The 27,602-nt window shown below is 38.4% G+C and overlaps 1 long non-coding RNA gene across 5 annotated transcripts in view; it reads left to right on the plus strand.

Annotated features, from left to right (window-relative positions):
- The window catches only part of LOC145512748 (uncharacterized), a 630,718-nt gene that overhangs the window by 405,874 nt on the left and 197,242 nt on the right, over positions 1–27,602 (plus strand). For 3 of the 5 annotated variants that reach the window (XR_014058753.1, XR_014058750.1, XR_014058749.1), the window contains 2 exons: positions 17,529–17,649; positions 18,064–18,201. The exons of 1 other annotated variant lie outside the window; for it this stretch is intronic. This is a non-coding gene — a long non-coding RNA (uncharacterized LOC145512748). Of the gene's footprint in view, positions 1–17,528; positions 17,650–18,063; positions 18,202–22,703; positions 22,845–27,602 lie in introns of those variants that run through there. One more of the 5 variants, XR_014058757.1, reaches the window with a different exon arrangement.

Below are 27,602 nucleotides of genomic sequence, written 5' to 3' on the forward strand. Positions count from 1 at the left end.
ATTCCTCATTTTAAACCAGAAAAAAGAAAAATTGGTTACAGCCCTGTTTCTGCAGTTAGAGAATTAGAAGAATTTGGGTTAGTTTAACTCTTTCGTTTTGCACATTTCTAATCCATCTTGGTATTTTGAAGAAGAAAAAAAATGTTATAAGGAGAACATCTGTTGCTATTCATGTCATTTTTCATCTACGTCAGGTTCCATAGTAGTATAAGAGAGCCTCTCTCCCTCTCTTTTTAGTCCTTAACACCTCTCTGAATCCTATCCTTCATGCATGCTAAGTCACTTCAGTTGTGTCTGACTCTTTGCTATCCCATGGACTGTAGCCCGCCAGGCTTCTCTGTCCATGGGATTCTCCAGGCAAGAATACTGGAGTGGGTTGCCATCCCTTTCCAGGGAATCTTCCTGACCCAGGGATTGAACCCTCATCTCTTGAGTCTCCTGCATCAGCAGGCAGATTCTTTACCACTAGCACCACCTGGGAAGCATACCCTCCATGCCCCAACCCAATCTTAAATTTCCTGCTTTTTGTTCCTCTGCTTTCAAACTTGGTAACTTTGGAATTAAATAAATAGTAAATAGCCTTTTCCTCTTTTATTCACAAGCATCTACTGTATAAATGCAAGGTGATATTCTACATATTGAGGATAGAGTGGGGAAATAAGACTGATGAGGTTTCTTGTTGAATGGAGCATATATTCTAGCATAGGGGGTAGGGGAGGAAAGACAATTTGAAAAATCAGGTAAATTTCAGTGTTATATAGGGTTGTCAGATTTAACAAATAAAAATACCAGCTGTTGAGATAAATTTGAATATCAGACAAAATAACAATTTTTAACATAAGTATGTCTTATAGAATATTGAGATAAAATTAAAATGTAATAGAGATTGACTGAGACAATTCCAGGCATTTTTGCACCTGTCCTTTTCCCAGCAACATACATGTACAATTTTCACCCGTGTGCCCATATTCATACTGTTTTGTGTACAATCTCTCACTCCTGCACTCCAAATTCAGCTGATCTAGATTTTGCTCATACTCAGGTTCTACTTTATTTAAACATTTTCTTGCAATGATGCCAACTCTCATTACTCTCTTCTTTTATAAATCACTTTTACAGTTACTATCCTTATTATATTATTAACATGAAAATAGATTCTTCTAGTCAAATGTTGGTATCTTAGACTCCATCTGCACTACTCTGCTACCATATTCATGAACTCTCCTATATGTGTATTTCTTGTATCTCCAAGTTGTAAGTGTAAGAATTGAGAGCAAAGATTCTGGAGTCAAATAGCTCAGGTTCAAATCCTGGTTCTGCTACTTACCAGAACCTCACACAGGTTATTGGCTGTGCCTCTTCCTCATCTGTGAAAAGGGGAAAATAATAGTCTCTCTCTCATAGAGTTCTTATAAATATTAAATATAGCTATATATGTTGCTACTGTTGCTGCCACAGTCCATCCCAAAAGAAATCAGTCCTGAATATTCATTGGAAGGACTGATGCTGAAGCTGAAACTCCAGTACTTTGGCCACCTGATGCGAAGAGCTGACTCATTTGAAAAGACCCTGATGCTGGGAAACCCTGATGCTGGGAAAGATTGAAAGCGGGAGGAGACAGGGACGACAGAGGATGAAATGGTTGGATGGCATCACCGACTCAATGGACTTGAGTTTGAGTAAGCTCTGGGAGTTGGTGATGGACAGGGAGGCCTGGAGTGCTGCAGTCCATGGGGTCGCAAAGAATTGGACACGACTGAGCGATTAAACTGACTGATGTATGTTGAATACCTGTCCCGTACATATTAGATTTCCTCCTCCTTCTCTTACTCATCCTCATTGTTATGATTATTACCATATACATACAATTTCTAGCATAGTGCAGATTTGGGTAAGATTGTTAACCAATACAGAGCTTCAATATTAAGTGATCATGGAAATTAACAATGCCTCTATAGTTTTGCTAATTTGTTATATGAACCTGGCCCTCTTTTCTGGTCACAATGCAAGTCAGGAATAATCTGCTTTGTATTTTAGCAGAGAAATAATTTATAGATTTGCTTTAACTGGGGAATGAAGAAAAGGGAACATATTTAAAAGCACCACCATCCAAAAAAAAACCTGAAACTGTAATATGTGAATTAAATGCTATCCATGCCTATTGTCTCTCATCTCCTTTGAAAAGTAAATTTCCAGAGGGCAGAATCAATTTCTTTTGTAAGAAGCCATTCTCTTAAATGCAGAAGCTTTGGGTCACTGCTAAAAGTATTTAGTGACAATTGTGGTGACCACCCCTGATGATCTGCCCAAAAAAATTGGCTTCTACAGCAAGTTTCTATATTTGCCATTCAGCAGGAAATTACTCATTTTATATTATGCTTTTGTAACTGATGTTTTTGGAATTATTTGTTGTAGTTATGGCTGTAGCCAAGTTTATAAATTGAATTCTATAACATACCTTCTAATGTTATGAGAAATAAAATCTTTTGGGTTGAAATAGTGTATATTTGGTCTAGCCAAAGAAATATGAGGGAAGCCTAGAATAAAATAATATGTCCAATCTGCATGAGAGATTAGTGGGACTGAAAATATCATTATTACTATAAGTCCACAGTATACTTACACTATTAAAGTCTATAATACACTTTTAAAATATGAGAATTATAAAAGAAATACCTCCAAAATAGACCCCTAAACTGCAGTGTAGCTGAAGATGAAAACTCCATTAGAATGAATGGATAAATGATCATAAAAGTATGATTTTTGAACAACAAAAATATAATAAAATTTGAATTACCATTATTCCCATAATCACTTTAGAGATTTAATTTCTACATGTGATTGAAGCTAAATTTTGATTTGTATAAGCTGAATTATACTTTCCTATTGCCTTTCATATTCAAGATGTCTTATTACTAATTTTAAACCCAAATCATAATGAGATTTAGGGACAAGGTAATTTTGTCAGCAATGTTTTATACAATGTGATATTTGATCCTATTCCATTTTTAGGTAATTTCCACAATTCTATTTTTGAGTGATAAGGATGAATGTTCAATGATATGAAGAGAGGGGAAAGGCCTAACCTCCAGATAGTTCTCATTTAGGATGTGGCATCATTTGCACTTCCTTTCCTAGGTGAAATTCTGACATTCGAATAATTGGAGGGATAAACAAAGTCTTCAGGTCCAATTCCATTCCCTCCAGAAAGCTGATATGCATGACATTTGGGCAGTGTGTGTGTGGCGGGGGTGGGGGGGAGGGCTGTTGGAGATTGGAGGAGAGGTTTCCTGAAAATCCCCCTTGATCCTCCTAATGACTGGCTACTTTTTTTTGGACCAACTAATAGTTGACCAGTGAAGCAAATCTGATCTAATGGATTTAGGACTTAGGAAACTATAAAATGAGGGGAGCACAGAATGAGTAGCAGAACATTGGATAAGAAAAATAGAGCAGGTGCAAATGATGAAGGAGGTAAAGGACAAGTTCTAGTCTCATACTAGTCTCATTTCAATGTGTGGAAAGGAGGAAACTGGGGCTCAGGGAAGCTAAATAATTTGGCAAAGGTGCTGCAAACTGGGCAGACTGATAATTTGAACCTGGGTTAAGTGACACCAGGATAGCATTTAATAATATTCCTAGCCAGACCCAAAATAATCTCCATAATATCTGCTACTAGAAAAACTGTACACTTAGGAGTTGATTTTCAATTTATTTTAAATTCCTCATCTCCAGCTGCCTTGGGACAGAAAGCTTCATTTTCTTTGCCCCAGAGCCCCCTCGTGAGTGCTAGCTGGTCTTTTCCCTAAGTCTTGAGCAGCCTGCAGTGACCTGCCCTTGAAGTGCGGGTTTAACAACCTTTGCCCAAGCACTCTCTGGCTCTTTGTACATCTTTAATAGTTTCCTTGACGGACTATGAAGAACTGCCGGATGACAGTTCTATTTCATTTTTGTCACTGCCTGGTGCTCCTTTTTTCTCTGGCTTTTTCTCAAGGGCATGATTCTATAAGTCAATGTGGCAATGTTCACGATGGGTATTGCTCTTTCAACCACTGTATATTGATGCAGTGCGAGCAAGTCACGGACATGTCAAGATTTCAGGCCTTCAAAAAAGTAATCAAGGAGTATTTTATAAACTCTAATGTCCTTTCCATTGAAAGCAAATTGAAACTGGGGATTGGGATCTGATATTAAGGGTTTACTTTAAAACACTGCTGCCAGAGGCATAAAAAAGCCCCTTTGATTAATATACCATAGGATTGTGTTCGCTTGGAAAAAGCACAAGTGATGTGCTTTTATTTGCCAAGTTGTAAATAAAACATTTGTCATTCTTGTACCCTGTTTATTACTAATTACATAATTATTTTATTATATGGCTCCAGGAAAATACAACCGAAGCTCTTTCTGCATTTTATATTTTTTAACTAAGTAATCACTTTAGTGAAAATTATTTATTAAGTTACATGATATTTTCTAAACACAATGGAGATGTCAAGACTTTTTTTTATTAGTGTGGCATAATGAAATAATTGAGAAATTAGTAATAAATTTTTCCTCTTGTAATTTAGAATAAAGAAAAAACAATAACGAAGGCTTTCTTTAAGAATATGAGATTCTTAAAATTATCTCACATAAAATTATGCTGATGAATGTCATGTTTCTTCAGCAAAAACAAAATGAAAAACAAAAGCAAAACGGCTTCTCGTCATTTCTTCTGGATCAGTATAACTGTCACATACTGCATGGATGTGCAGATTTCTTTATATATTATTTCTTTTGATTATCTCAGTATGAAGAGGGCAGATTAGCTTCAAATATTAGTACCTTGATATTTTCAAAAACACTTTTATAATGATCATATGTTAGCTTTCATATGTTACCAAATTTCAATTTTTATACAAAGAGTAGGAAATATCTTTAAAAGTTAGGTGATACCTTTTTATGACATTACCATCAATGCTTGCTTACTGTAACACCTACTGTAAGGTGTCCTCTCAGACACAGTGAGGGACGTGAAGGCAAGACAGATAAGCTCGTGCTTTCAAGGAGCTCACCATCTAGCTAGGGGAGTAATGAAAGTACATGGATTGTTAGAATGCCAACTAAAAAGTAGACATTGGCAGAGTGATATGGATTTTGAGGAGGAAGAAAGAATCCTTATGGCTTGGGAGAAAGAGAGATGCAGGGCATGAAAGGAAAACTATCAAGAGATTGATATTTGAGCTTAAAGGGTGGGTATCAATAGAAACAGCTAACATTTACTGAATTCTTACGTTACCAGATACACAAATTTGACTCCAAAAGTCCTTTCCCTTAACCATTAAATCATAGGATTTGGGTATGGAGAGACACATATTCTTAAAAAAAGAAGCAGTATAAGCAAAGGCATGAAGGGGACAGAGTTTTCTCTTTTGTCATTTGTAGCTAGTAACCTAGGTCCTGGTGTGTATAAAAGATGGAGCCACAGTTTTCGGTTCCCTCCAGTAAAGACCAGCCTGTAATGAATGCCAGCAGCAATATGAGACCCCAAAATAATTAGACACAGCTATCTTCACTATATAATGTTTTGACCATGCAGTGGTATATTTTATTAACCAAATATCCTCTATTCTTCCAACTGTGAAATTTTAGAATTAAGCACCAAATATACAATCGAATTAGAATCATAAGGAGGACATTCAGGGCCCTTCTGAGCCTGAACTTAATTTACTTCTCTGATCTTATTTTCCTCTTCACACACCTTATGCTCTAGTCTGTTAAGTTACTATTTTCCACATGTGCCTAGTCCTATCACACAACTCACTGCTTTTGTGTGGCCTTGGGCATCTAGGACTAGCTAGACCCAGAAAGGCTTCTCTGTAGCAACTAGAGCTCTTGGAACCACATTAAATTCAGAGAGTGTTGAATGCTCTGCATTCTGATCTGGAGGATAAATTCTCAGATCTTTTGTGGGTGCTTACATTTCTACTATAGATTGCTTATTGTCCCAGATTTGGAAAGATTGTGGACCTACAAGTTATCTAAATCAGCTCTTTCTCCCAGTCCCTTTCAAGGGTCATATCCCTGTAGTATGAGAGAATAGAACCTTTTATTTTACCTACTTCCAGAGCTGTTCCTTTTCTATGTGCTGTGCTTAGTCTCTCAGTTGTGTCTGACTCTTCGTGACCCCATGGACTGCTGCCCACCAGGCTCCTCTGTCCATGGGGATTCTCCAGGCAAGAATACTGGAGTGGGTAGCCTATCCCTTCTCCAGGGAATTTTCCCAACCCAGGAGTCAAACTGGGGTCTCCTGCATTGCAGGTGAGTTCTTTACCAGCTGAGCTGCCAGGGAACTGGAGTGTTCCCTTACTAGCATTCCTCATCAATTCTTTGACCGTTCCTGTTGCTGCAGGTAACACCATTCACTTTTCTGCTTCCATTGTTTAGCTCTCCTCTTTTCTAACACTCGAAAATTATGGGGAAGTATCCTTCTTCTTAGCACTACCATGTGGTTCATTGCTGCTGCTGTTTAGTTGCTAACTTGAGTCTGATTCTTTGTGATCCTGTAGGCTGTAGCTTGCCAGGCTCCTCTATCCATGGGATTTCCCAGGCAAGAATACTGGAGTGAGTTGCCATTTCCTTCTCTAGGGGGTCTTCCCTACCCAGAGTCTGATTCTTTGTGATCCTGTAGGCTGAGGCTTGCCAGGCTCCTCTATCCATGGGATTTCCCAAGTAAGAATACTGGAGTGAGTTGCCATTTCCTTCTCTAGGGGGTCTTCCCTACCCAGAGTTTGAACCTGCATCTCCTGTTTGGCAGGTGGATTCTTTACCACTGAGCCACCTGGGAAGCCCAATGTAGTTCATTACCCACTACTTAGAAAGTCCTCTGGGTTTCCCTGGTGGTTCAGTGGTAAATAATCCTCCTGCCAATGCAGGAAACAAGGGTTTAGTCCCTGGTCTGGGAAGATCCACATGCCGCAGAGCAACTAAGCCCCTGTGCCGCAACTGTTGAGGCTGTACTCCAGAGTCCAGGAACTGTAACTACTGAGCCCAAGAGCCACAACTAGAGAGTAGCCTGTGCTTGCCACACTAGAGAAATGCCTGTGCAGCAACAAATGCCTAGCACAGCCAAAAATAATAAATAAAAAATATTTATTTATTTATATAATAAATAAATTTAAATAATATTAAAATATATATTATTTTTAAAAAAGAAAGTCCCCTGGATTATTCCGTTCCTATGAATTTACCCAAGAGAAATGAAAACATATATCTGTACAAATCTTTGTAGAAAATGTTCAGATGATATTAAGAAACTGCTGTTTTCTGAAGTAGCTAATCATTTTGCATTTCTACCAGCCACGTATGTGACTTTGTTGCCAAATTTAACAGTGAGTGTTAGTATCTGAAATTTTAGCTTCTCTACTAGGTGTGTATTGGTATCTTATTATGGCTTTAGTTTGCATTTCCCTAATGACTAACGATATTGAGTATGTTTCCATGTACTTATTTGGCATTCATACATATATTTGGGTAAATTTTGTCCTTTTTTTGACAGTTAATATTTTGAAATTGAATTGTTTATTACTGAGTTGGTTACTTCCAGCATTTGGCAATTATAAGCAAAGCTGGTACACACTTCTGTGTGAATATAATTTTCAATTCACATGTAAATATCTAGGAATATAATTGCTGAGTCATATAGTAAGTCTACATTTAACTTTATAAGAAACTGCCAAATTGTCTTTCAATGTGGCTGTACCATTTTGCATTTCTACTAGTAATTTATGAGAGTTCTTACTGGAATTTGAATTGAACTACACTGAATATATACCTCAGTTTGGGGAGAATTAACATACTGACATGTTATATATCTGAGTCTTATAATCTTAAGAATGAGTTATCTTCACACTTAGTAATTGTTGACTTTTTTCAGCAATATTTTGTAGTTTTCACCATACAGTTCTATATACCTTTTATAAAATTTATCCCTAAGTATTTTACATTTTTCTAATATTATAAATATTTTAAATTGAAATTTCCAATTGTTTTATTTCTAGTATACATAAATAAAATTTATATTGACTAAAATATTTTATATAGATGGTTATATTTTCTGCAAAGAAAGTTTTATTTCTAAACTACCTTTTCTTTTTTTCTTCTTTTCTTATCAGTAAGGACCTTAGTATAGTATGAATAGAATCAGTGAGGGGAGAAATCCTTTCCTTGTTCTTGATTTTACAAGATCTTTCACCAACAGGTATGATGCTAGATGTGAGTTTTTTCAAGCATGTCTTTTAACAAATTGAAGGAGTCATTTTCTATTTTTAATTTGCTGAACACTTTTTGTTTATCAAGAATGGGTATGTGGGACTTCCCTGGTGGTCCAGTGACTAAGACTCCCTGCTCCCAATGCAGGGGACCCGTGTTCGATCCCTGTGAGGGAACTAGATCCCACATGCCCCAACTAAGACCTGGTGCAGCCAAATAAATAAATATTTTTTTAAAAAAGAGAATGAGTGTGGTCGTTAGACAAAAGGGTTCAATACATCAATAAAACATGATAATCCTAACTGTATTTGCCCTAATTTCTACTCTGAAAATCTACTTCTCTGATATTGATACAACACTCCAAGTTTTTAAAATTGAATTTAGCATGATAAAACTTCTCCACTCTTTTACTTTTAACCACTCTGTAGTTTATATTCAAAGTGTGATTCTTATACATAGTTGTGTCTTGGTATTTTATTCATCTGACAATCTGCTCTTTAATTGAAGGGTTTAGATTATCTATAATTAATGTAATTATCTTTCCATATTGTTTGTGTTTTTAAAACTTTTTTGTAGTATAGTTGATTTGCAATGTTATGTTAGTTTCAGATGTACATCTAGGTGAATCAGCTCTACATATACATATATCGACTCTGTGGTTGAATTTAAATGTACTGTCTTACTATTTGTTTTCTCTTTGTTCCATCTTTTTTGTTCCATTTTCCTTTTATTTGGCTTTATTTGATATTGCTTTTATTTTTTCATTTCCTTTCCATTATTGATTTATTAGATATATTTCTCTTCTGGATTGGTTGTTCCTCCTTTCACAGATTAAATTGAGCCATATAATGATTAAACACTTGTCCAACATCACAAAGTGTTAAGCCAAAGCCCTTATGATAACTTACAAGGCCTTACATTTTTTCACCTTCAGTATTTCTTGGACATCATCATTTTGTTCCCTCTCTGTCACTCACTCTGCCTCAGTCACACTGGCCTCTCTACTGTTCTTCAGACATGGCCCTAAGGGGACATAGGCACCAAATGGGGGCCATTGGCCCCAACTAAGGAGTCCTTTGCACCAATTATTTACTCTGTCTGGAAGTTGCCTTCCCTAAGTATCCACATGTCTAACTCACCTCCCGCAAGTCCTCTCTAATGTCACTTTTGAACGATGACTCCCTAGATATATTATTTTAAATTTTATCCTCCTCCTCAATTGTCAGCAGGGTTTCCCTCATAGCTCAGTTTGTAAAGAATCTGCCTGCAATGCAGGAGACCTGGGTTCGATTCCTGGGTCAGGAAGACCCCCTGGAGAAGGAAATGGCGATCCACTCCAGTATTCTTGCCTGGAAGATCCTATGGACAGAGGAGCCTGGCGGGCTACCATCCATGGGGTCTCAAGAGTCGGACATGACTTAGTGACTAAACCAACACCATCTCAATTGTCCCTGAAAACCCTTCTTACCAGGCTTCATTATTTTTTTAAATATATATGTAATTTCTTAGGTATTAAGTTTATTGCTTATATTTTTCTCTCCCTCAATAGAATGCAAGCTCCATGCAATTAGGAATTTTGTTTGTTTTATTCAGTGATGTATTCCAATATATAGAATGATGCCTGACCAACAGTAGACATTCAACAATATTTATTGAATGAGTGAGTACACTGGCAAGAGTAAAACACAAAAGTAAATTTACCAATTACCATGTAAAAACACTTGCACAAACTATGCCTAACATAGGATTATATGTGAACTTTATTCTGAAATTGTCAATTATTATTCAGTATTGTTAAAACTCTGTAAAATAAACATAGTGTAGATGAAGTCACGTATTTCATGTTTCATGTAGCAGAAGGACATGTAAAGAGAGAAATAATTGGGAGAAATAGAATAGAAAGCTGCCTATCTGCTGTGATTCAAAGGGTTTTAAACAAAACCCTTTCTAAGTATTTTTCCTTTTCTCAACAGAAAATTGGATTAACAATTTACTGAGCATGGCCCCGCCCATCAGAACAAGACCCAGTTTCTCCCTCAGTCAGTCTGTCCCATCAGGAAGCTTCCATAAGTCTCTTATCCTTCTCCATCAGAGGGCAGACAGACTGAAAACAACAATCACAGAAAACTAAACAATTTGATCACATGGACCACAGCCTTGTCTAACTCAGTGAAACTATGAGCCATGCCATGTAGGACCACCCAAGACGGATGGGTCATGGTGGAGAGTTCTGACAAAATGTGGTCCACTGGGGAAGGGAATGGCAAACCACTTCAGTATTCTTGCCTTGAGAACTCCATGAACAGTATGAAAAGGCAAACATATAGGACACTGAAGATGAAATCCTCAGGTCGGTAGGGGCCCAATATGCTACTGGAGATCAGTGGAGAATAACTCTAGAAAGAATGAAGGGGTGGAGCCAAAGCAAAAACAACACCGAGTTGTGATGTGACTGGTGATAGAAGCAAGGTCTGATGCTGTAAAGAGCAATATTGCATAGGAACCAGGAATGTTAAGTCCATGAATCAAGGCAAATTGGAAGTGGTCAAACAGGAGATGGCAAGAGTGAACGTCGACATTTTAGGAATCAGTAAACTAAAATGGACTGGAATGGGCGAATTAACTCAGATGACTGTTATATCTACTATGGTGGGCAAGAATCCCTCAGAAGAAATGGGGTAGCCTTAATAGTCAACAAAAGAGTCCAAAATGCAGTACATGGATGCCATCAAAAATGACAGAATGATCTCTGTTCATTTCCAAGGCAAACCATTCAATATCACAGTAATCCAAGTCTATGCCCCAACCAATAATGCTGAAGAAGCTGAACAGTTCTATGAAGACCTACAAGACCTTCTAGAACTAACACCCAAAAAAGATGTCCTTTTCATTATAGGGGACTGGAATGCTAAAGTAGGAAGTCAAGAAATACCTGGAGTAATGGGCAAATTTGGCCTTGGAGTACAGAATGAAGCAGGGCAGAGGCTAATAGAGTTTTGCCAAGAAAATGCACTCATCATAGCAAACACCCTCTTCCAACAACACAAGAGAAGACTCTACACATGGACATCACCAGATGCTCAATACCAAAATCAGATTGCTTATATTTTTGTAGCCAAAGATGGAGAAGCTCTATACAGTCAGCAAAAACAAGACCGGGAGCTGACTGTGGCTCAGATCATGAACTCCTTATTGCCAAATTCAGACTTAAATTGAAGAAAGTAGGGAAAACCACTAGTCCATTCAGGTATGACCTAAATAAAATCCCTTATGACTACACAGTGAAAGTGACAAATAGATTCAAGGGATTAGTCTGATAAACAGTGTGCCTGAAGAACTATGAATGGAGGTTCGTGATATTGTACAGGAGTCAGTGATCAAGACCATCCCAAAGAAAAAGAAATGCAAAAAGGCAAAATGGTTGTCTGAGGAGGCCTTACAGCTATGAAACTGCTATGGAAAGAAGAGAAGTGAAAGGCAAAGGAGAAAAGGAAAGATATACCCATTTGAATGCAGAGTTTCAAAGAATAGCAAGGAGAGATAAGAAAGCCTTCCTCAGCGATCAGTGCAAAGAAATAGAGGAAAACAATAGAATGGGAAAGACTAGCGATCCTTTCAAGAAAATGAGAGATACCAAGGGAAATTTTCATGCAAAGATGGGCACAATAAAGGACAGAAATTGTATGGACCTAACAGAAGCAGAAGATATTAAGAAGAGGTGGCAAGAATACACAGAAAACCTATACAAAAAAGATCTTCATGACCCAGATAGTCACGATGGTGTGATCACTCACCTAGAGCCAGACATCCTTGAATGAGAAGGCAATGGGCCTTAGGAAGCATGACTATGAACAAAGCTAGTGGAGGTGATGGAATTCCAGTTGAGCTATTTCAAATCCTGAAAGATGATGCTGTGAAAGTGCCACACTCAATGTGCCAGCAAATTTGGAAAACTCAGCAGTGTCCAGTGGACTGGAAAAGGTCAGTTTTCATTCCAATCCCAAAGAAAGGCAATGCCAAAGAATGCTCAAACTACTGCACAATTGCACTCATCTCACACACTGGCAAAGTATTTGCCAAAATTCTCCAATCCAGGCTTCAACAGTATGTGAAACGTGAACTTCCAGATGTTCAAACTGGATTTAGAAAAGGCATATGGGAGAATGGGATTGAAGCATGCAAACTATCATATGTGAAACAAATCGCCAGTCCAGGTTCGATGCATGATACAGGGGGCTTGGGGCTGGTGCACCGGGATGACCCAGAGGGATGGGATGGGAAAGGAGGTGTGGGGGGAAGTTCTGGAAGGGGAGCACATGTACACCCATGGCGGATTCATGTCAATGTATGGCAAAACCAATACAATATTGTAAAGTAAAAAAATGGATAAATAAATAAATTTTATAAAAAGGCAGAGGAACCAGAGATCAATTTGCCAACATCTTTTGGATCATCGAAAAAGCAAGAGAGTTCCAGAAAAGCATCTATTTCTGCTTTATTGACCACACCAAAGCCTTTGACTGTGTGGATCACAGCAAACTGTGGAAAATTCTTAAAGAGATGTGAATATCAACCTGACCTGCCTCCTGAAAAATTTGTATGCAGGTCAAGAAGCAACAGTTAGAACTGGACATGGAACAACAGACCAGTTCCAAATTGGAAAAGGAGTACATCAAGGCTGTATATTGTCACCCTGCTTATTTAACTTAAATGCAGAGTACATTATGAGAAATGCTGGGCTGGAGGAAGCACAAGCTGGAATCACGATTGCTGGAAGAAATATCAATAACCTCATATATGCACATGACACCACCCTTATGGTAGAAAGTGAAGAAGAACTAAAGAGCCTCTTAATGAAATGAAATGAAAGAGTGAAAAAGTTGGCTTAAAACTCAACATTCGGAAAACTAAGATCATGGCATCCGGTCCCATTACTTCATGGCAAATAGATGTGGAAACAATGGAAACAGTGTCATACTTTATTTTTTTGGGCTTCAAAATCACTGCAGTTGGTGACTGCAGCCATGAAATTAAAAAATGCTTGCTCCTTGGAAGAAAAGTTATGACCAAACCTGACAGCTTATTAAAAAGCAGAGACATTACTTTGTCAATAAAGGTCTGTCTAGTCAAGGCTATGATTTTTCCAGTAGTCATGTATGGATGTGAGAGTTGGAATATAAAGAAAGCTGAGTGCCGAAGAATTGATGCTTTTGAACTCTGGTGTTGGAGAAGACTCTTGAGAGTCCCTTGGACAGCAAGGAGATCCAACCAGTCCATCCTAAAGCAGATCAGTCCTGAATATTCATTGGAAGGACTGATGCCGAATCTGAAATGCCAATACTTTGGCCACCTGATGCGAAGAACTGACTCATTTGAGAAGACCCTGCTGCTGGGAAAGATTGAAGGCAGAAGGAGAAGGGGATGGCAGAGGATGAGATGGTTGGATGGCATCACCTACTCAATGCACATGAGTTTGAGTAGGCTCCGGGAGTTGGTGATGGACAGGGAAGCCTGGAGTGCTGCAGTCCCTGGGGTCACAAAGAGTTGGACATGACTGAGCTACTGAACTCAACTGAACTATCTCCATCACCTGACATAATCTAAAATTATACCATTAGAGAGATTAGAGCGGTGTACCTTTCAATTTTATGAATTATTTTCTTAATATTTAGACAGTGCTATCAAAATGCAAATCTTCCTGAAGGGAGTTGTAATATGCTTTAATCTAGTATAAATTGACACTTCAGAGACCATTTGTTGACATCATGTTTAAAACAAATGCTTTTAAGAATGGGACCTGTGTGCTGACAAATATGGCCTTCCCATGACTAACTTGCCCAGCTTCATAATTCAGGCTGATCTTGGCATTTTATTGGCTAGAGTAACCATTGTATACACACATACTGTATGTGTGCATCATGATGAGAAGGAGATTCAGAGGGACTTATTTGTTGACACATTTCTTTCTGGAATATTAAAACCAAGTCCTTGTATACTCTAAAGCTTCATCTTTGATATGTGAATTTAGTAATTATTTAAAAAAATTAGACAGTTGTTTTGGTTAGTACACAAAATTTTAAAACAAGATGAACCTTGTTAGGCAATGAAACCATTAAATCCAAAGAACCTCATGATTTTGTTAGCTTCTTGTTTATCCAAACAGATACCACGGTTAATGGATGCATATGTCAGCAACTGTAGCACGTCTAGAAGAGAACATACTTGAAGGTAGTTGAAGTTTAGTGAATTCAGATATGAGGTTATGTCTGTGTGGTTCACTCAGAGTTATGGGAGTTTGAATGATTCTCTTATCATTTGTAAAGTGAAATGGAAATTAAACTTTGGCACTTTTCCTTCCTGTTGTTTGGCCCTGTTTTAAATGGTCAACTGAAAGTTTCTTCAACAGCCAAGAATTTCTCAAAACTATCTGTTTAAAGATGAGAAAAGAGATGAATGCCATGGCATATGAATAAAATTTCTGAAAGCAGATGATTCAATTACTCTTGCAATGAAATATCCTATCATTTTTATTCATATTACTCACCCCTTCTCATATTTTTCCAGAGCCTCTCTGAACCTCAATAGTATTGAATGCTTGCTGTATCTGAAGGGTCTTTAGAGCTTCAGTTCAGTTCAGTTCAGTCACTCAGTCGTGTCCGACTCTTTGCGACCCCATGAATTGCAGCACGCCAGGCCTCTCTGTCCATCACCAACTCCCGGAGTCTACCCAAACCCATGTCCATCGAGTCGGTGATGCCATCCAACCATCTCATCCTCTGTCATCCCCTTCTCCTCCCGCCCCCAATCCTACCCAGCATTAGGGTCTTTTCCAATGAGTCAACCCTTCACATGAGGTGCCCAAAGTATTGGAATTTCAGCTTTGGCATCAGACCTTCCAATGAACACCCAGGATTGATCTCTTTTAGGATGGATTGATTGGATCTCCTTGCAGTCCAAGGGACTCTCAAGAGTCTTCTCCAACACCACAGTTCAAAAGCATCGATTCTTTGGCACTCAGCTTTCTTTATAGTCCAGCTCTCACATCCATACATGACCACTGGAAAAACCACAGCCTTGACTAGACGGACTTTTGTTGGCAAAGTAATGTCTCTGCTTTTAAATATGCTATCTAGGTTGGCCATAACCTTCCTTCCAAGGAGTAAGCATCTTTTAATTTCATGGCTGCAATCACCATCAGCAGTGATTTTGGAGCCCAAAAAAATAAAGTCTGACACTGTTTCCACTGTTTCCCCATCTATTTCCCATGAAGTGATGGGACCAGATGCCATGATCTTAGTTTTCTGAACGTTTAGCCTTAAGCCAACTTTTTCACTCTCCTCTTTCACCTTCATCAAGAGGCTCTTTAGTTCTTCTTCACTTTCTGCCATAAGGGTGGTGTCATCTGCATATCTGAGGTTACTGATATTTCTCCCGGCAATCTTGTTTCCAGCTTGTGTTTCTTCCAGCCCAGCGTTTCTCATGATGTACTCTGCATCTAAGTTAAATAAGCAGGGTGACAATATACAGCCTTGACGTACTCCTTTTCCTATTTGGAACCAGAGCTTCAGGAGTTCACTGTTGTAATATAAGTGGCATAGAAGATTTTGCACAAGGCTTCAAAAGTGGTTTGGATGACATCACCCTGAAAGGCAATGCAGGGTTTTTAATATAGGAGGCAATATTGTTCACTTTTCCTTTGTGTGGTAAAAGGAAAACCATGTATGGTTTGCTTTTTTCTACCTCAGATTTTGACTCTTTATGATTGACTCACAAGCAAAATGGAAGACTGGTAATCTGGTTAATCCTTGGGTCAGCAGTTCCTTTTACTTTCTGAATTATTCTGGTTAATTACAGTCAATATTGTATTCAATATATAGTAATTATCTGACTTCTCTTTGACAACAGAGATTCCTGAAAACTTAGTATTTATCATGTGAATGATAATGGTTGACCTTTATAAAGCACTTCTTATGAAGAAGGACCCATGCCACATCCACTTTTTAAAAAATAAACTTCTAGCTTTAGAATAATTTTAGGTTTACAGAAAGATTAAGAAGATAGTACAGAGAGTTCCCATATACCCTGTATCCAATTCCATCTATTAATAATTAATTATGGATACATTGTAATGGTACATTTCATACAAGTACATTAATATGGTACATTTATCACATTTAATGAACCGATATTGATACATTATTAACTAAAATTCATTATATATTCAGATTTCCTTATGTTTTAGCTAATATCCTTTTTCTATTCTAGAATCCTATCCCAAATAACACATTATATTTAGTTACCATGTTTCCTTAGGCTCCTCTTGTTCTGACAGTTTCTTAGATTCCTAGTTTTTAATAACCTTGACAGTTTTAAGGAGTATGGTCAGGTATAGATTGTAGAATGTACAAGCTCAGTAGTTGTGGCGCATGGGCATAGTTGCTCTGTGGCATGTGGGATTTTCCTGAACCAGGAATCGAACCCATTTCTCCTGCATTGGCAGGTGGATTCTTTACCACTGAGCCACCTGGGAAGCCCTCTTTGTTTATTTTTTAAAGCAGAGATTTGTTATAACACTAGGTTATTTTCTGTCTGGGATAAAGCTCATATATTTTGAGTTTGGGATATGGGATAAAACTCATTATAGCTTCATTTTCTTGCTGTAATTTCTACTCATGCCTCAAGATTGAGTTATTGGAAAGACTATATTGTGATGAGGTTCTTCTAGTAATTCCAAATAATGAAATACTTTGGAATGGATTCAGCAAGTAGCAAAATGCCAAATTCTGTAGCTTATTGCATTTTAATAAACTTCAGAATCTTTCTTAAAGTATGACAATAGCAATTTTTCTATATTTGAATATGTATTTTTCACTCTATTAGAGGAAACACAAAAGTACATATAGGTAGAATAAAATCAAGAATTTTAGATTTCTTCTCATTCTTATCTGTATGTATACAGTGGTTGAAAGATGAATTGAAGAGGTTAAATGATGTTCTCTGAGATTCACCATGATGTGAAGATAAAAGACAACTATTAAATTGTGTATCTTATTTATGGGCAAAAGGAGTAGGCCCTATGGATTGTCAAATATTGTGTGAAATATAACTGAGACTAGTAATGCATTTTTGCTAATCATCCTATTGTTTGTCTGAGCCTGAGCAGTAAGATAGTTTGCTCAGTAATTGTTCATTGGTTTGTTTTCATGGCATTTGGGGGACTGTTTTCATAATTAATGTTTAAATTATGCTAATAAGTTGTTTGTTCATTCTTTTTAAAGAAGGGCCCTCAGTCACATGAGACCCTGGCAGCAGGCCAAGCTTGGGAAAATTCATATAATGTCAGAAGCAATGAAGAACATGGAAGGCAACAGAAAAATACAGATATGCTGTTGTGCTCAGGTGATGAAAGTGTTGCTGTTTCATGGACCATTCTCTCAAGTAACCTGTCAGGCAGCAGACAGTTGATCTCTGAATGGGCAGGCATATAGCCTTTGGATTAAAGAGCCTATTTCCACAGTGACCTTGTACTCATTAAGTAGTTTCTGAGATATGAATTCAGGGAAAACTATACCCTGTGAATATAGATACAAAATGTAGTCACCAGGAGGGGGTCTCTGCTGCTAATATCTGCAAGCAGACTGCCTCTCTTTAGAAGCATTTTAATTCAAAGAAATAGTAAGCACCATTACAGAAAGGGTATGTAGCTTCTGTATCTTAGAAACAAGTAACACATTCAGAAGTGCAAACAGAGGGACCAGAGCAAATAGTATAGATTACAATCCTAAAGTAAAGAAACAATATGTTTTATTGCAGGGACTCTTAATCTGAGATTCTTGTGGTCATAGGCAGGAAAGCGGAAGTTTTCACAAATTTCCTGAAGTTATTGACAAAATTAGCCATGATATCCATTCGATGGGGAGAGAGGCAAGTGCTTTCATCACATTCTCCAAGGTAGGTATTCATTAACCAAAAGTATAAGAAATTTGAATAAGTAGTGAATTAGTTACATCTTTAAGTAGATACTAACATGTGTTTATATTGCTTAAACTGAAAGATAGCTGAAATATCACTTTAGGGGTAGGTAGATTTGAGCTAGAGCTCTATCATTTCAAATGACTTTGGGTAAATTAGAGTTCTTATTTGTGAAATGGGCATACAATGATACTTACCTCATTGAGATATTATAATTTTCTAGATGAGAAGTATAAATGCAATTTTAAAGCACCTAACAGACTGCCTGGCATGTAGTGAGTACTCAACAAAAGTTATGTCAAAGGCAGGATTTAAGAGTTGTTATGATATCTATAATTTACTGTAAAATTCTTCTGAAAAAATAAAACAAAAAACAAGTAACATGTGTGATGCATATCAGTACTGTTTAGTTTCAGTCATATGCTATGCACTGTCCTAATCAGAAATTCAATTTTTAGGCATGATCAGATGATATCTTAAAGTCCACACTCTAGAATGTTTATAAGGTTCTTTGGTTTTATTTATATTTGATTAACACCAGATGCCAAAATGAAACATAGAGGTGACTTTTCATTGGTTAAATTTGTGGTTCGTTAATTAGTATAATAGATTGCTGAAGTAAGTTCCATTGGTGAAATTAGTAGCATCTTGGTATGTGGAAAGGGTGGAATGTTTTAGAGATACTCCTGATACTTCCATAAAATAGGAATTAAGAACCTAGATGGCCCTTTGTATCCTGTATGCTCAAGGATGGTCCTGCAGCTTTATCCTTTATCTAGCTATTGGTGCTAACGTAGGTTATTAGGGCCATAAAATCCTGCCCTTAGAATACTGACCCATCTACCTCTAGCAAATCTCTCACACAAGGTGTGGCAAACACACTTAAAACACAGAGAATTAGGGTTTCATTGAACTTATGAAACAGACTATTCAAACTGTTCTGTGCCTGCTTACTAGTAACTGTTTAACAAATGTCAACACGTTTGGGAGACTTGGGTCAGAAACGCGCTGTTAATGAAGAGGCTATGGCTATAATTACATTTAGTGGCTATAGTTATGTTCCAAAAATGTAAAAGAGATGTGACAAAATTAGCTTAGGCTAGCGTGCAAAAAGAGTTAAAGAGTAAAGCCACCAGGCTGAGCAAAGTAGATTCATGTATAAGGAGCCCAAGTCCCAGCATCAGTGAAAAGGGAAGGTAAAGCAGGCCCACTGGGCAGGTGACAACCAGGAGGGCACAACTAACTAAGATCAAAGGAAGTAAAAGGCCTCACATGAAGGCAAAAGGATTAGGAAGACTGAAGAATCTGAAAAGGCAGGAGAAAGGAAGCAGGTAGATAGGCTACAAAACAACTTTCATAATTGAAGGCAGACCTTTGTCTCATCCAGGGAGATGGATATAGCTCCTCCTAGAACAATACCTTTTTCTGAGCATCTGCAGGTAGAAGTGACTGAGGTAGGCAAGAGAGAGGGACAGTCATTGGGAGGCATCTTCCAACACAGGGAGCTCCTGACAAGGGTTTTATATTGTACCAATCCCTCTATCTCCTTCGGTTATTCTTTTTATCCTCCTCTAAAAGTCACTGGCCTTGAGGATGTGGAGCAACTGGAATTCTCATACTTTGCTGGGAGTAATGTACAATGGTAAAAAAAAAAACAAAACAGTTTGGCCATTTCCTATAAGGTTAAAGATGCATTTACCATATGATCCAGCAGTCTCACTTCTGGATACTTATCTAAGAGAAATGAAAGTATACTTTCATACAAAGTCTTTTATTATGAATACATAATAGCCTCAAGTGGAAAAAATTCAAATACTCGTCAGCTGGTAAATGAATGAACACATTGTGGACCATACATACAATGGAATACTCAGTTCAGTCACTCAGTCGTGTCCGACTCTTTGCGACCCCATGAATTGCAGCACGCCAGGCCTCCCTGTCCATCACCAACTCCCGGAGTTTACCCAAACCCATGTCTATCGAGTCGGTGATGCCATCCAACTATCTCATCCTCTGTCGTCCCCTTCTCCTCGTGCCCCCAATCCTACCCAGCATTAAGGTCTTTTCCAATGAGTCAACTCTTCACATGAGGTAGCCAAAGTATTGGAGTTTCAGCTTCAACATCAGTCCTTCCAATGAACACCTAGGACTGATCTCCTTTACTACTCAGTGACAAAAATAATAAACTATTAATAATCTAATATCATTTGCCCCAGTATAATGTATTTTGTTGTTCAGTTGCTCAGTCCTGTCTGACTCTTTGCGACCCTTTGGAATGCAGCATGCCAGGCTTTCCTGTCTTTCCCCATCTCCTGGAGTTTGCTCAAATTCATGTGCATTGAGTCACTGATGCCATCCACCCATCCGCTCTCATCCCCTTCTCCTCTTGCTTTCAATCGTTCCCAGCATCAGGGTCTTTTCTAATGAGTCGGCTCTTCGCGTCACATGGCCAAAGTGTTGAAACTTAGCTTCAGCATCAGTCCTTCCAATGAATATTCAGGGTTGATTTCCTTTAGGATTGACTGGTTTTATCTCCTTGCTGTCCAGAGGACTCTCAAGAGTTTTCTCCAGCACCACAATTCTAAGGCATCAATTATCTGGCATTCACCCTATTTTATGGTCCAACTCTCATATCTACACATGACTACTACATTATCAACTTTGTTGCTTACAAAGCAACAACATTGTATGTATGGTCCACAATTTGTTCATTCATTTACCAGCTGATGAGTATTTGAATTTTTTCCACTTGAGGCTATTATGTATTCATAATAAAAGTCTTTGTATAAAAGGCAGCAGGGAGTAGGAGAATTCTTGTAAGGCACAGAGGAAGAAAATAACTGGTAGAGGTTATTTGTACAGAGACATCAGTGAAGAAAATAGTTTTAGTTTGTAGGATACTCTGAAGATTCTCTAAGCAAGTCACAGAGGGTGTTGAATCCACCTACGTGCTTAGTTGCTCAGTTGTGTCCGACTCTTGTGACCCCATAGATTGTAACCTTCCAGGCTCCTGTGTCCATGGGATTTTCCAGGCAAGAATACTGGAGTGGGTTGCCATTTCCTTCTCCAGGGGATCTTCCCAACCCAGGAATCGAACCCAGGTCTCCTGCATTGCAGGCAGGTTCTTTACCGACTGAGATACAAGGGGTATCAAATTTGGACATTCAAATAACATACAGATGAGGCATTTTGAAAGCCACTGGAAACTATGCCCTTAAGAATTGGAACTAAGCAATATTTACTTTTTCACTGTCTTCTTTCCTTTTAAAAAGTAACACCTAGCTTATTTCTCCTTTGAAAATATCTTATGCTAAGTTGTATGTGCTCAGTCGCTAAGTTGTGTCCAACATTTTGTGACCCCATGGACTGTAGCCCGTCAGGCTCCTTTGTCTATGGCATTTCCCAGGCAAGAATACTGGAGTGGGTTGGCATTTCCTTATCCAGGGGATCTTCTAAACCCAGGGATTGAACCTATATTGCTTGCATCTCCTGTGTTGGCAGGTGGATTCTTTTACCAGAGCACCACCTAGAAAACCCTCATGCTAAGTCACTGAGCAATAAAAAAACTTAAATTTTGCCATTTCAGATTTTAGCATGGCAATAGAAATTCCTTTGAGAACTCTAGTTACTGTGTCTGAAGTCAGGACAAAATAGAAGGAAAATAAATCCTCTCTGGGAATCTGTAATGGAATCTTCAAACTTGCATGAACACTTTTTGTACATATAGGAGTCTATTAGAAGAAATACTGTACCCAGTACCAAGAACCTAGTCCCATGGCATTTGGAAACAGATATTTATAAGCAAGATAGTAATCAGTGGAAAGGTTTTTAATTTAGAATTTAATCAGAGAATGGTTGATTGTCAAGACTTTAAAAGAAAGCAATTTGTTTCTGTAGGTATAGGCCTTTATGTCAATAAATGATTATTATATATCTCAATAATCCTTAGTTGAAATAAGCAAAAGAGTTTTCTTTAATAATATCTATTGAAGTTGCTCCACAAACTTATGTTCTCCTAGTGAAAATTAACTGTAAAGGCATTGTCTCCCTGAATGCCCCCCCTTTCTAAAGGGGGAAGGGGTGGCACAGGATTGCCAAAGGGAAGTACCTCTAACAATGGAAACATAAGTTTTTAATATAGTACAAAAGGGAAAAAATTAGTTAATTGTACCTTGCTGTAGGTACAAGTCCCTGCCCCGTCTCATCTGAAATAGATTGTACAGTGGTTGCATTGCCAGGGCTTCAGGAGAAGGGTAGGGGGTGAACAGGTGAAGCACAGAGCATTCTTAGGATGGCAAGCAGTGTCACATGAAAATTTCTGTCCATTTGTCACTGTTGCCATATGAAAGAGCTTCTCTAGGGCACGCACCCAGATACGGACTTGTTGGATCATAAGCTACTTATTATCAGGTTCAATTTCATTTGGTGGAACAAAAACTGCTAGTTGTCAACTTTAAAATTTATTCTTCCTTAATTTTCAGTTGGACATATGGATGTCTGGAGGAAACATTTCCTACCCTCCCTTGCTGCTAAGTATGACTATTTAAATTTTGGCCAATGATATGTAAGTAAAAATGTATGGCAGTTTTCTGTATATTACTTAAAGAGATAGCTGTCATATATCCATTGACTTTTCTTTGGTTCTGTTCCCTTCCTTGTTTCTGGTATCAGAATTACAGATATGTTGACAAAAGGTCTAGGGGTCATTTTGGACTAAGAGCATAAGGGCTGTAGGGAAGCTAGAACAAGGAGGAACCTGCATAACTTCCTGGAGCTGCCTTCCTAGCAACAGGCTTTATTCCTTGAGACTTAATTGGAGAAATATGAACTTATTTCTGGTATAAGCCTCTGTTGTTTTAGACATTCTGTCACAGTCAGTCAGATATAATTCCAATGAGAGCAGTAATACTCCAAGTTATTAATAGTTTTCAGTAGTTATACCTTTTAATACGAGCTTCCCAGGTGGCTCAGTGGTAAAGAACCCGCCTACCAATGCAGAAGATACAAGAGACATTGGTTCGATCCCTGGGTGGGGAAGATCCCCTGGAGGAGGACACGGCAACCCACTCTAGTATTCTTGCCTGGGGAATACCACAGACAGAGGACCCTGGTGGGCTAGTCCATGGGGTCACAAAGAGTCAGACACAACTGAGCAACTAACACACACACACACACACACCTTTTAATACCCCCATGAGCAACACATGAGCTTGTAATTATCATGTTTTTTTTTTAATAACTTTCAAAGTATTTTATGACTATGTCTCATTTTTATCTGTACATATCATGTGAGAAAGAACAAGTACACTAAGGTCTCCACTCTATAGTTCACAGGGATGAAACCCAGGGAAGTTCAGTGACTTGACCAAGGTCTTATAATTTAGTATCTGGTGATAGGTAAGGTATCAAGGATACATGTGGTGTCTCACAGAAAAATGCTGTGCTCCTATGGGCTTTGACAAACCTTACCTGTTCTACTCCCGATAATTCATAGAACACTGTGATGAAACTGTATCATGAGCTGCCCAGTTGCTAAGCAGGACCATGTTGAATTGCACGATAGAATGCCCACTTTGGGCCTCAACTTGGACTGGGAGAGTCATGTCAATTCAAGAAGCTAACTGGGTTACAGAGAAGGGTAGGGAAAATATACATTCATCAGAGGGCACGCATGTGTCAGGGGGGCATGTGCCTGGTCTCTTGGCCCTGCTTGCCAGCCAATTTGCAGACTGATCATTGGCAATGAATCTGAAAAAGTCACTGATCTCCATGCACAACTAGATGGCACTAAGTAAAGGAGCAGACTTTATGAAAGGGATGAAGAAAATGAGACCTAATCCTGTTTTAAATGTAATTTTCTTTTTCCTTTCTCTCTTTCTTTTTCTTTCCTTGTGTGTGTGTGTGTGTGTGTGTGTGTGTGTGTGTGTGTGTGTGTGTGTTAATGTGAGGGTGACTTAGAAAATGGAGTGATGTCAGAACTGTCCAGGCTGCTAGGTAGAGTGGGAGAGACTGTGCTGAAGGAATTCTCAAGGACAGAAATACATTTCTTAGGAAATGTCCAGAAATGGCTGTTGACTGGAACTTGAAGTGGCCTGAAGATGTGCTTCTGGTTACTGTGGTCCTAAAAGGACTTTGTAAGCACATCAGAGAACATGCATGTGTCAGGTGGGCACTTTGGGGTTTGGTTGACATCTGTCTGAAGGACCGTGACTTTCCATCTCCTGCTTAGAAGATGTTTGCCAACATCCCTTTCTTTTTCACTTCTGATGTCAGGGTGAGAAGGGCCTTAGAGTAGAGAAGCATGTTTGGTATAGATATTTGAAAACAAGAGATGGTGGGGAAAGAAGAGAGACAGACATTCTGTACAGTTTGGCCACTTATGAACTAAACCCTAGATCAGGTAGCTTACCTTTGAATATATTCTCTTTAAAACTTTCCCCTCTACCAAATGTATTTTCTGCTATTATGGAAAGTAAACTGCCCACTTTAAATCTATTTTCAATGCCAGTAAAAATTATAAATAGAGAAGAATAACCTAAAAATCAAGCTCACTGTGCTATTTAATACAAGATACAACCCAGTTCATATATGCCCAGTAAATGCCAGCAAATTTTCCAAACCAGAATTTAACTATCTGTGCTTAATGTGCAAGGGCAACATACATACTTAATAAAAATTTAAAATCCAGGCCTCAGGGCTTAACAAATTTAGTTCCTGCCTACTGAATTTCTCATTGAAAATAACATCCTGCACTGAAAATGGAAGGTCTAAGGAAATGGAATTTCTACTGAATGGATAGATGGCTGTAATCCATTTACTCAGCTGACATGAGACAGTTGGCTCTGGTTGAACTGTGAAGGCTCTGCTTTTATCTGATTCTGCAGCCTCCTACTGATGAGGAGGCCACATAGAATGCCATGTGGGCTGTGTTGTGAGAGGATCATTGTGTAGTGGGAAAAATATGCTGGATAGGGATTCTGGGCACCTAATCCCCAGTTCTGGTATTTCTGCTAAATAGTTCTGAAATCATTAATTATCTTTAAGCCTCAGCCTCCTTTATTAAAAATTAGTGGAATGGAAGATACTCCCTAACATCTAGTTTAGTAGTCTTTTATTATCTCAGAATTTACTCCACAGATTGAGACTGCTTCTGATAAGAGTATAATACAACAATGTGGTAGAAATTTTTAGCAATTAACCATATCCGTTTCACCTCTCCTTCCTGGATCCATTACTGTTAGGTAGGGACATGTTACTCTTTCTGATCAATGAACTCTAGATAGAATGTCTCTCTAGACTAAAGAATAGAGGAGCAATGTGGATTCTTCATTGTCTCTACTCCCCTGACATGGCAACCTTGCAGGCTAAATGCTGAGATAGCAGAGCCACAAGGTGGAAATGATCAGATCACTGGTACTTGGAAGAGAACTGCTCTGGAGAGACATTGAACTTACAAAGAACTTGGGACAGTAAGAAATACATTTGAGTAAGTGAGATTTTGAGGTCTCTAACAGCAGTGTTATCTGGTCTGTAGACAAGAACATATCATTGCCTCAGACTTAGGTGGCTCACCCAGGAGACTCATTTATACTTAAACAGCAAATGAATAACTGTTCACTGGCAAAGTCATACAATGCATAATGAAGAGAGTACAGGTTCTTGTCTATACCTTTTAGATACCAAATCATCACAGTAAGAATCATGACTTGGGTTAAAACTGCAAACCTTCCCTGACCACCAGAAAGAAGGCACCAAATGAAATACAGAACTAGAGATACTTAACAGAGCATATAACAATCACTCAAAAAATGCTTGTTTAATAAAAGAATAATATGATGTTCCCCTTCCTGTGCATTTGGTGGGAAAAGGAGATATAGAGAAGGGTGAACTCATCGAGAACATCTCTGTATCCTGAGCAATGTAGCACATGGTAGTGCTCAAGAAGTGTTACTGAGTTCAGATGAATGGGTGAACACAGTATGGTGGAGCATATGGCTGACTTTAAAACTGACAATATGGAAATGGATATTGGTCCCCTTCCTTACTCATAGTCCACGCTTTAAAAATAGAGATTATCTAAAATACATGTATATGATTGTCATTCACACATTCATTTATTCAGTAAATATTTATCAAATGCCTGAATTACTCAAAGCACTATGTTAAATATTGGTGAATAGGAGTGGAAGGGTCCCCATGGAGTTTATATTCTGGGGCATTGGGCTTCAGTGATATCAGAGACGAAGGAGTGATAGACACTAAATATTATTTAAATAAAATTGTGATAAGTCTTACCATGGAGAATTAGAGGATCCCTTGAGAGTATATGACTAGGGGACCCAGCCTCGGATGGTGGTCAGGGAAGGCTTCCAGTTTTAACCCAACTTCATTATTTTTACTGTGATAATTCAGTATCTAAAAGACTTGACTGACTTTTTTCAGCCTACACTTGGAATCTTGCAACTGTGGCTTTGCTTATAGCCACAGTGGTTGCCAAGTGAAACCAGGGCAGCTGTTTTTCCAGTATTTGCCTTGCTTTCACTTGGCTTGAATTTCAATGAAACAACCTTAGTCCAGTGCACTATTGCAGAACTCTGGCCTTGGGAAGTGGAGAAAAGTGAGGAAGGGATTCTATCCTTTATCTATGCCAAGATTTATGTGTGGTTGGTTTTGTACTCTGTAACCCAGAGTCCCTCCTTGTGAAAGAGAAACTATTATTTTACAGGTGAGGAAGCTGAGCATGGAGGGGTAAGCAACTTGCCCAAAGTCACACAGTTAATAAATGCTAGAGCAAGAATTTGAACTCACTCAATCTGGCTCCAAAATAAAGGCATTTAACCCCCGCTTTACACTGTATTGCCTCTGTCAATGCTGGGCTTAATAAGAGCAGGGAATGGCAACCCACTCCAGTATTCTTGCCTGGAGAATTCCATGGACAAAGGAGCCTGGCAGGCTATAGTCCATGGGAACACAAAGTCAGACGTAACTGAGCTACTAACACTTTCATCTTACTCGGGAACACTGTTAGCAAAATAATCCTGAAAATTCTTAAGAAGGTCTCTTGGTAAATCCAATGTGGCATTCTTTTCTGAAAGCTTGGGGCAGATTGCTCCTTGTTTTGTTGAGTACCTGATAAAATAACTGATGCATGTTTGGGGACCTTATTTTTGAAAATGTCCACATCTATAGACATTAGAATCACTTGCAGTTGGTGAAATGGTCACATTGAGAGGCACAGTAATGCCAAGCCTGGCCAATGACATTTGTACTTTTCTAGAGAGGGAAGGCAGAATTGCTTACACTGTTTATAGTTTTTCTATCTATTCATTTTGTTTCTTTTCCTAAGTCAACAAAATCGAATCCTAGCAGGCTAAGTACAC

Source organism: Giraffa tippelskirchi, chromosome 7 (genome assembly GCF_054371585.1).
Source record: "Giraffa tippelskirchi isolate mGirTip1 chromosome 7, T2T-mGirTip1v1.2.pri, whole genome shotgun sequence".
Taxonomy (NCBI): Eukaryota; Metazoa; Chordata; class Mammalia; order Artiodactyla; family Giraffidae; genus Giraffa; species Giraffa tippelskirchi.